Source organism: Rhinolophus ferrumequinum, chromosome 6, assembly GCF_004115265.2.
Source record: "Rhinolophus ferrumequinum isolate MPI-CBG mRhiFer1 chromosome 6, mRhiFer1_v1.p, whole genome shotgun sequence".
NCBI classification, from domain to species: Eukaryota; Metazoa; Chordata; class Mammalia; order Chiroptera; family Rhinolophidae; genus Rhinolophus; species Rhinolophus ferrumequinum.
In genome coordinates this window covers 98481953-98489744 of record NC_046289.1, presented here as the reverse complement: position 1 = coordinate 98489744, position 7792 = coordinate 98481953, and the positions used below count along the sequence as shown (strand labels likewise).

The following is a 7792-nucleotide window of genomic DNA, read 5'->3' as shown; positions in this document are numbered from 1 at the left end:
CGCACTCCAGTGTCTCCCCTCAGGGGGGATCCCAGTTCCTCGGTGCCTATGTTGACTTTAGGGTGACCTGGGAGTCCTGCCTCCCAGAGGGAGTCTCTCTCCCTGCTCCAAGGCTCCAAGGCTCCCAACAAAAAATGCTTCTCGTTCCACACTCCCAGTGGGTTTCCCTCCAACATACTCCCAAAGCCTGGATGCCTCGGGAAGGCCCAACGCCCAAAGGCATTAGGGATGTAGAGGAGGTATCCATTCTCTGGACCACAAAGAGAAGAACAGAGAGAATGGGGCAGCTGGCACGGGCACTGCTTAGCTGGAGGCACGCATGTGCTGAGGACCCGGCCTCTGGAAGGGCAACAACTCCCAGCAATGGGCTTCTAGGACGGCTCATCTCTGGGACACCCCAGTCAGGCCCGCCCTCTCCCAGCTCCCCAAGTGAGTCCTCTCTGCCTCACTGTGGGGACCCTTGGCACATCTGCCAGGCTACAGAACGAGGGATGAAGCCCACGCCTGCCTCCAGAGTGGCAGAAAAAGCCCCTTCTGGAGACCGACTGCATCCCTGCCCCAGCATTTGCCAGCTGTGTGTCTTTGGGCGTGTGAATTGCCCTTTCTGAGCTTCTGTTTCTCCATCTACACAACAGGGTTAATGATACCCTATCTCATAGGACTGCAATGATTAAATGAGATGACATCTACTGAGCATTCACCCCAAAACAGCTCCACCCCCAAAACATGAAAACCCCGTGCTCCTACCTGGAACCTCATACTGCAGGGGAGGCAGAACTAGGGGTGGAAAGTGAGGGAGGGTGGCACAGCAGCACATGTGGCCCTTTTCCCGATGTTTAATTCATTCTGCGCCAACAAGACCAAAGGAAATTTCTCAAGAATCACATGTTTCCACGCTCTTCCCTCCCCTCCAGGTCTTGGCTGTGTCTTCCTTCTTTTGCTGGTGGACCCCCCTGTCACTCCTGGGGGTGGGGTGAGGCGTGGGAAAAGGACAGCAGTGAGAAGTTGCCACCCACTCAGAGGGCAGGCTCTCGGGCTGTGAATCATCTTGCTTGCCTTTCTTCCCTTTCCCGACCCCATGATTCAGGGTCCCAGGCTCAGGCACTGTGTGACCACCATCTTGTAGGCCACCTGGATTTGGGCCATTTTCTTCACCAGCCCAAACCCTGCACATCTAAGCAAGAAGCAGCCAGCCACAGGCCCGATGCCTGTCCTACAACACTTCCCAGGAGGCCCTCTCGGTGCTGTGGGGTTCCAGATCACAGCTCTATGATCCCACTGCATCTCTGACCCCAAATGGTATTATCGGGTGGGTGTGAAACCCAAATCCTCCTCCAAAGAATGAAGTTACGTGACTCTGGAGAAGACCACAGTTTAAGGATGGGGGAATTCCCACAGGAAGCCTCAGAAGTCAGCCTCACCAGTATAAGGATATAGCCTCCTCAGAAGGGACAACACTTCTCTAACTGGCCTTTCCACAAACATTCAAGCACCCAGACGTCAGGCATCCGAGCATCCCAGACATCCAGCTGACCTGCTCCCATCAGGTGCCCTGCAGCGCTGAAGAGGACCAGGGACAGGAAGGAAAGCACTCCTCAAGTCTGGTACCCTTCTCACCCTCAGGCTCGCGTGATACAGGCTGCTCATCTCTAACAAGCTGGATGGCCGGGATCTCAGAGCACAGGAATGGAGTAAATTGGAAAGCTCAGGGCAGGTAGGCAGAAGAAACCACCAGTGAGGTCACTGAAGAGAGAAAAGAACTCCAAAGGTCAGTCATGGGACCAATAACAGCATCGCTGAAGCCACCAAGTTCAAAGCTCACTCCCTCCAGAGCACCCTCGCCTTTCAGCATGTCAGTGCAAAATGCTCACAGAGCAGTCATGAAGAAAAATGCGTGTCCTGACGTCAGCCTATGCTGTATGTAACACGGGGAGAAAGACTTCCACACTCAGCAGTTAACAGAAGAGTTACTGCTTAAGCTCGGGAACTTCAGATGTCAGGGAAATGTGCTCACCCCAAAAGAGTCCTATTCCCCAAAGAGCTGGAACTATGCGCCACCACTTACACCCCACATCCCCGCAGCCCTCCACCCTCCCTGCCACTCAGATCCACCTGACACATCGGACATGTTTAAACTGCAATTTCAAGTTTAGGCTTCCATTTCCCTCAGCCTCCAAAAATACCCGAACTATGTGCAGGCCCCCAAACTGCAAGGCTGCACAGCATCAGATTTCCTAGGGACTTCTGGGAGGCCAGAGGGCATTAGCTAGGAGATTGAACTAAATAAAGAACTCTCTTAAAGACAGGCGGGCTTCAATACTTTCTAAAGCAGAAGCTAACTGCTGAAGACGCCGGTAAGAAAAGGACCTGGGGCCTCAACTGAATGGTGAAATCAGACACTTTCATGATTATCTACAGCCTATTTGAAGGTAAATAGTTTTTCTCAATTAAGTCAAACCAACCCTCCCCACCTCCCAATTTTTTTTGCCTTACTATTTGTTTGACGTTTTCCCTTAACAACAGATCCTGTATCTGAGTCACCCATCACGCACCTCATTAGGGCGGGTTTCCCTTAGATGTAAAACCCCTTTTCTGGCAGTTCACTGCCTTAGGCCCCCAAACCTGCCAATTCGCTGACTAAACAGCAAGTGAGGGCCTTGGGACCTGCGATTCACTCCCCTACCCTCCAGTGTGCCCCCACCTGGTTCCTACCTTACCTCCACCGGTGTCCATCTCCTCTCCACCCTACTTCACCCACCATCTCCCTGAGACTTCCCGGGCCCAAACCACCCCACCTCTGCGCCCTCCGGTTCTTTGGCCTCCGGCTGCTTCCTCCCCTCCCCCAACACCTATTTACCCCTTCACGCAGGCCAGCTGTCCCTACCTGTTCTCAGACTCTGTCCCCCTCACGCCCACTGCTGCCCGTGGAGGTCCTCCCGTCATCCACTCCTTCATCGTTCAAGGCCAAGCGGAGTGGACCGGAACCACTCGCCCTCGTCTCCCTGGCAGCTCCCTCTCCACAGAACTCGTGGTCAGGGTGTTTTCCTCTTCCCTCCCAGCTCCAGCTAGCGGGGCACGCTTTCCAGAATCACCGACACAGGGACAGATCTGCCTCCATGCCCCCGTACAACCCGGGTCTCCGTAATCACGGCCACACTCGCAGCCTCCTCCAGGGCGTCCGGGGTGAAGGCAGGTCGCACAGTGCCCCAGCCCCCTGGGCCCGAGGGAGGGGGAGGCACAGTTGGGGGCGGGGTTGGATTCCAGGCTCCCCCAGCGGCTCTGGGCCCGGGAGTCGGGGAAGCCGCCCGAGTTCCGGGTGCTCACGGCGCGGAGGCCAGCCCGTGGAAAGGGGGCCGGGGTGGGGGCGCCCTGCGAGGGGGCGCGGGGGGCGCCGCTCTGCCCGCTCGAGCGGCGCTGCAGCAAGCATGGGCCGCAGACAAAGGCCTCCGGCGCCCGCGCCACGCAAGCACTCACCGCGCCGCGCCCACTCCCGGGATCCAGAACTCGGCAGAGCTGCGGAGTCGCTGTTGCCGCCGCCGCCGCCGCCGCCGCCGCCGCGAGGCCGGGCCCGAATGGGGGCCGGGGGCGGCCCGGGAGCCCGAGGGGCGGGGCGGGCTGGGGAAAGCCTCGGGCCGGGAGAGGCGGCCGGGTGCGCCCAGAGGCGGGATTGGCCCCGCCGCGGCGGTTTGGGGCCAAGGCCTGAGCCCGCCCGCTGGGCAGGGCACTGGGCCTGGACCCCGCCCCTGACCCCAGTCAGACCACGCGGGGAGACCTGGCGCTTCGGGAAGGGGGAGCTGGTCTAATCGCGGCCCCTCCCCCACCCCGTTCCCACAGTCCCAGGATCCAAAGTTTATTTTCTGTGAGGGGAACAGGTGACCGGTCCTGACTCCCCCGCCCCACCCCACGCCTCACCCCACACTACCCCCACTCTCCAGGCTTCTGGCGGCAGAGCTGAAGCTCAGATCCCGCTCTCCGACCCCAGGTCTATATTTCCCCTAGGCATCAGACTGGTATCGCGGCCTGGAAAGGGTTAACTCTACTGCAAGGAATTAAGAGCTGTGGGGAGCGGGAGCGCTCTATAAATACAGCGTCGTGGGCGTCGGAGCCAACCGCAGCGTAATTCCACGGAGCTGGTTTCCCTCTTTTCTTTCCACCCACGGCCACCCTGCCAGCCCTGCCCCCAGACTCAAGCCAGGCGCTCGCCATACCAGGCTCCAACCAAGGGAGCAGCCCTTACCCCAGTGTCCTTGGGCTCTGTCCTTATAGGACCCAGCTCCAGCCTGGGAGGAGATGCGGGTCAGGCTTGGACCTCCAGCCTAGGAGGAGAGGGGGCCAGTCTCTCCCAGGGCTTATCCCGACCCTGCACCTGTCCTGTGACCTGTTCTCTACCATTACAGATGGTAGGTAGGTAGCAGCTCCAGTGTAACGGCTTCTGTGGACCCCCGGTCTTCCATGCTGGTCTCTTTGAATCCTCCTCACAACAGTACACCTGGTAGATAATATTATCCCCATTTTTGCAGATGAGAAAATCGAAGCTCTAACCTTGTGCTTTTGCCAAACCCACCACCAAGTGGCAGCAGAAGTATGGGGGAGGGCTTAGGAAATATGCATGAATACCTGCGTCTCTGCTGTCAGCCACTGTTTTAAGCCCTTTGCCATTTTATCTCATTTTGTCTTCACAACAACTCAGTGAGGTAAATGCTATTATTATTCTCACCTTTACAAATAAGGAAATTAAGACATAAAGAGATTAAGTAACTTGCTTGAGGATATCCAACTATTAAGTGGAGGAACCAGGATTTGCCCCCTTGAAGTTAGTGCTGAATTCAAACTTAACTCTGTGGTGTGTGTGTGTGTGTGTGTGTGTTAGTGGTGCATGGGTACGTGTATTTGTGAACACATGTGAGTAACTCTGTATCTGACTGTGCACATGTGTTTCTGAATGTGAGTTTGGTCACGGCTGTGTCTGTCTGCCTGCTCCTAGGCCTGGGGGCAGAGAGTGCGGCAGCGAGGCCTGCTGTCCGGTGCAGCATCCCTGGAGGTCATCAGCCTCCCAATCCGCATTACTCCCCTGCCCTGTCTGGCCCACTGCATGCAAATAGCAATATCAGTACTAATATTGTTTTCAGTTGGGATTGAGACACCGTGACCAAGTATCTTCGGGGCATCTGAGCATAGTCCCAGGCCTGGAATGAACACAGAAGGCTTAACTGCCCGATGGTGAGAACAGGTTCTTCAGCCCTCCCTAGCGGGGTGTTCTTAATCCGACAGTTCTTCATATCAATCCCTAATTTCTGAGGCAGGACCACTGACTTCCCTTCCTAGCTCCCTTACCCTCCCTGCCTTCTCTCAGCCCACTGTCACTCTCTTTTGGAGAAATATAGTGTGTGATGGAAGTGGCCCCTCTTGGACCATGCATGTCTTGTGTGCTGCTAGGTCTCCATGCAGGTCACTGCTGGGGGAACACCCGTCCGAGATCAGCAGGCTGTGTGAGCTGCAGCGTCCCCAGTCAGTGTCTCACCATTCTGCTTCTGCCACCAGACCTGGGGGCTCTCTTCCCACGGGCCCACTTCACCCAAGGTTACTACCTCAGACGTGGGATATCAGTTCATATTGGATTAACTGCTTTTCCACCTGTGGCTTGCGGTTGCTAATGAATACAGTCTTGCGTTTGTTTACTTAAAGCAGGTCAGCACAATGACATATTTGGCACCTCTTCTTCTTCCCTCATTTCCCATGATGAGATCATCACAAACATGACTGCTAAAGAAATCTCTACAACCAGACTCTCCAAGGAAACCTGACACCTCCACAGACAATCGGTGATGGGCCTTGGATTTCCAAATGGGGACTTTAGCAGCAGCTACAACTTTTCCTGTTCAGGGAGATGGGTGGCCACCCCTGAGGAATGACCCCAGCCACCAAGTTTCTCCCCTGAGCTTAGAAATTCCCAATCAGCCCTCATTCTGTTGAGGTCAGAATTGCTGTCAAAATATGGTCCCTTTCCATCACTCTCCCCCCTCTGTAAATATTCATACAGTCCAATTCCTTTCACTTCTGCGGTGGTTCTCTCAAACTGGACAAGTCCACTTACTTCCCCAAGTCTCCTGGCACAGGTGCCAACTTCAACCCTGGTCTGCTCTGACGTGTGCTGCCCAGTGTTCTCTCTTTGTCCCGTGTCATATCTCCCCAGGCATTGTGAGAGCTTCCTCAGGGCAGGAATCCCAAGGTCCCCATTGTTATTCCCTCACCCGCCCCCCACCCTCTACCCCATGTTGAGAAACTTGACCTTGCAAACTTGAACTCTGGAGTGAATGCTTTAACTCTGGCTGATGGGAGTGGGAAGCGGACCGCACAGCGGGCTAGAAACCACGACCTCCCAGCCTGCCAAGTATGGCCATATGGCCAGAGCAAGTGGGCCAGCTGTTCTGGGCCTCTGCCTCCTCTTCCTCCCAAACAGTCCTCCCCTGTCTCCTCTATCGCCCATCAAGCCAGTGGTTGTTTCTCACTGAGAGCATCAGAGGGATTCCCTCCTCTGCCATGTAGCAGGCAGGACTAATGAAGCACACTAGCACCACAAGTGGCCTGCAAAGCCAGGAAGGGACTAACAGTTGGCCTCCAAATTCCCTGCTCTTATTTTTTTAATTAAAAATATTTTCAGTGCAGCCACTATGGAAATCAGTATGGAGGTATCTCAAAAAATTGGAAATGGAACTACCTTATGACCCAGCAATTTTATTCTTAGGTACCTATCCAGAGAAATCCAAGATGCTAATTCGAAAACCATATGCACCCCTATGTTTATTTCAGTGCTGTTCACAATAGCCAAGACATGGAAACAACCAAAATGCCCATCAGTAGAATGACTGGATTAAAAAACTGTGGTACATTTATACAATGGAGTATTACTCAGCTATAAAGAAGAATGAAATCTTATCATTTGCAACGATATGGATGGACCTAGAGAACATTATGCTAAGTGAAATAAGTCAGACGGAGAAAGACAAATACCATATGATCTCACTTATATGTGGAATCGAAAGAACTGAATTAATGAGCAAAGTAAACAGGAATAGTGTCAGATATAGAGGAGAAACTGATGGTTGCTAGAAGGTAAGAGGGGGGATGAGGGAGAAGGGGAAGGGTTTAGACAGCATATATTGGTAACTACAATATTGCCACGGGATATGAAAGACAGTCTGGGGAATATAATCAATAAGGTAAAGATTTTGTAGGGTGTCAGATGGGCACATGTCCCCTTAGGGAGACCACGTCATGGACGGTGTAGATGCTTAACCTCTGCAGTGCACACCTGAAGTTGAAGCTGAATAATATTGTATGTCAACTATAATTTAATATATATATAGTCACAGGATGTGGAGTACAACATAGGGAATGGAGTCAATGGAACTGTGATAGATATATACGATGTCAGAGGGGCAACAGATTGTGGGGGGAGGAGTACCACTTCGTGAGGGGGGCAAATGTCTAACTATTGCATTGTTTTGTACACCGGAAACTAATTTAAAATTTTTTTTTTCAATTACAGATGACATACAATATTACATTAGTTTCTGGTGTACAACGTAGTGATTAGACATTTATGTAACTTACAAAGTGATCACTCTGATAAGTCTAGTACCCACTTGGCACCATACGTAGTTATTACAGTATTATTGACTACATTCCCTGTGCTGTACTTTACATCCCCATGACTATTTTTATAACTGGCAATTAGTATTTCCTAATCCCTTCACTTTTTCACCCATCTCTCAACCCCCCTCCCAACTGG

At 53.1% G+C, this 7792-nt stretch overlaps 1 long non-coding RNA gene across 1 annotated transcript; it reads right to left on the bottom strand.

Moving 5' to 3' along the window:
* Positions 1 to 772: 772 nt before the first annotated feature.
* Positions 773 to 3683, bottom strand: LOC117023848 (uncharacterized). The gene is made up of 3 exons (XR_004423267.1): positions 3475 to 3683; positions 1535 to 1743; positions 773 to 846 (listed from the first exon to the last, which is right to left on the bottom strand). It is a non-coding gene; the product is annotated as an uncharacterized LOC117023848 (long non-coding RNA).
* Positions 3684 to 7792: the final 4109 nt, after the last annotated feature.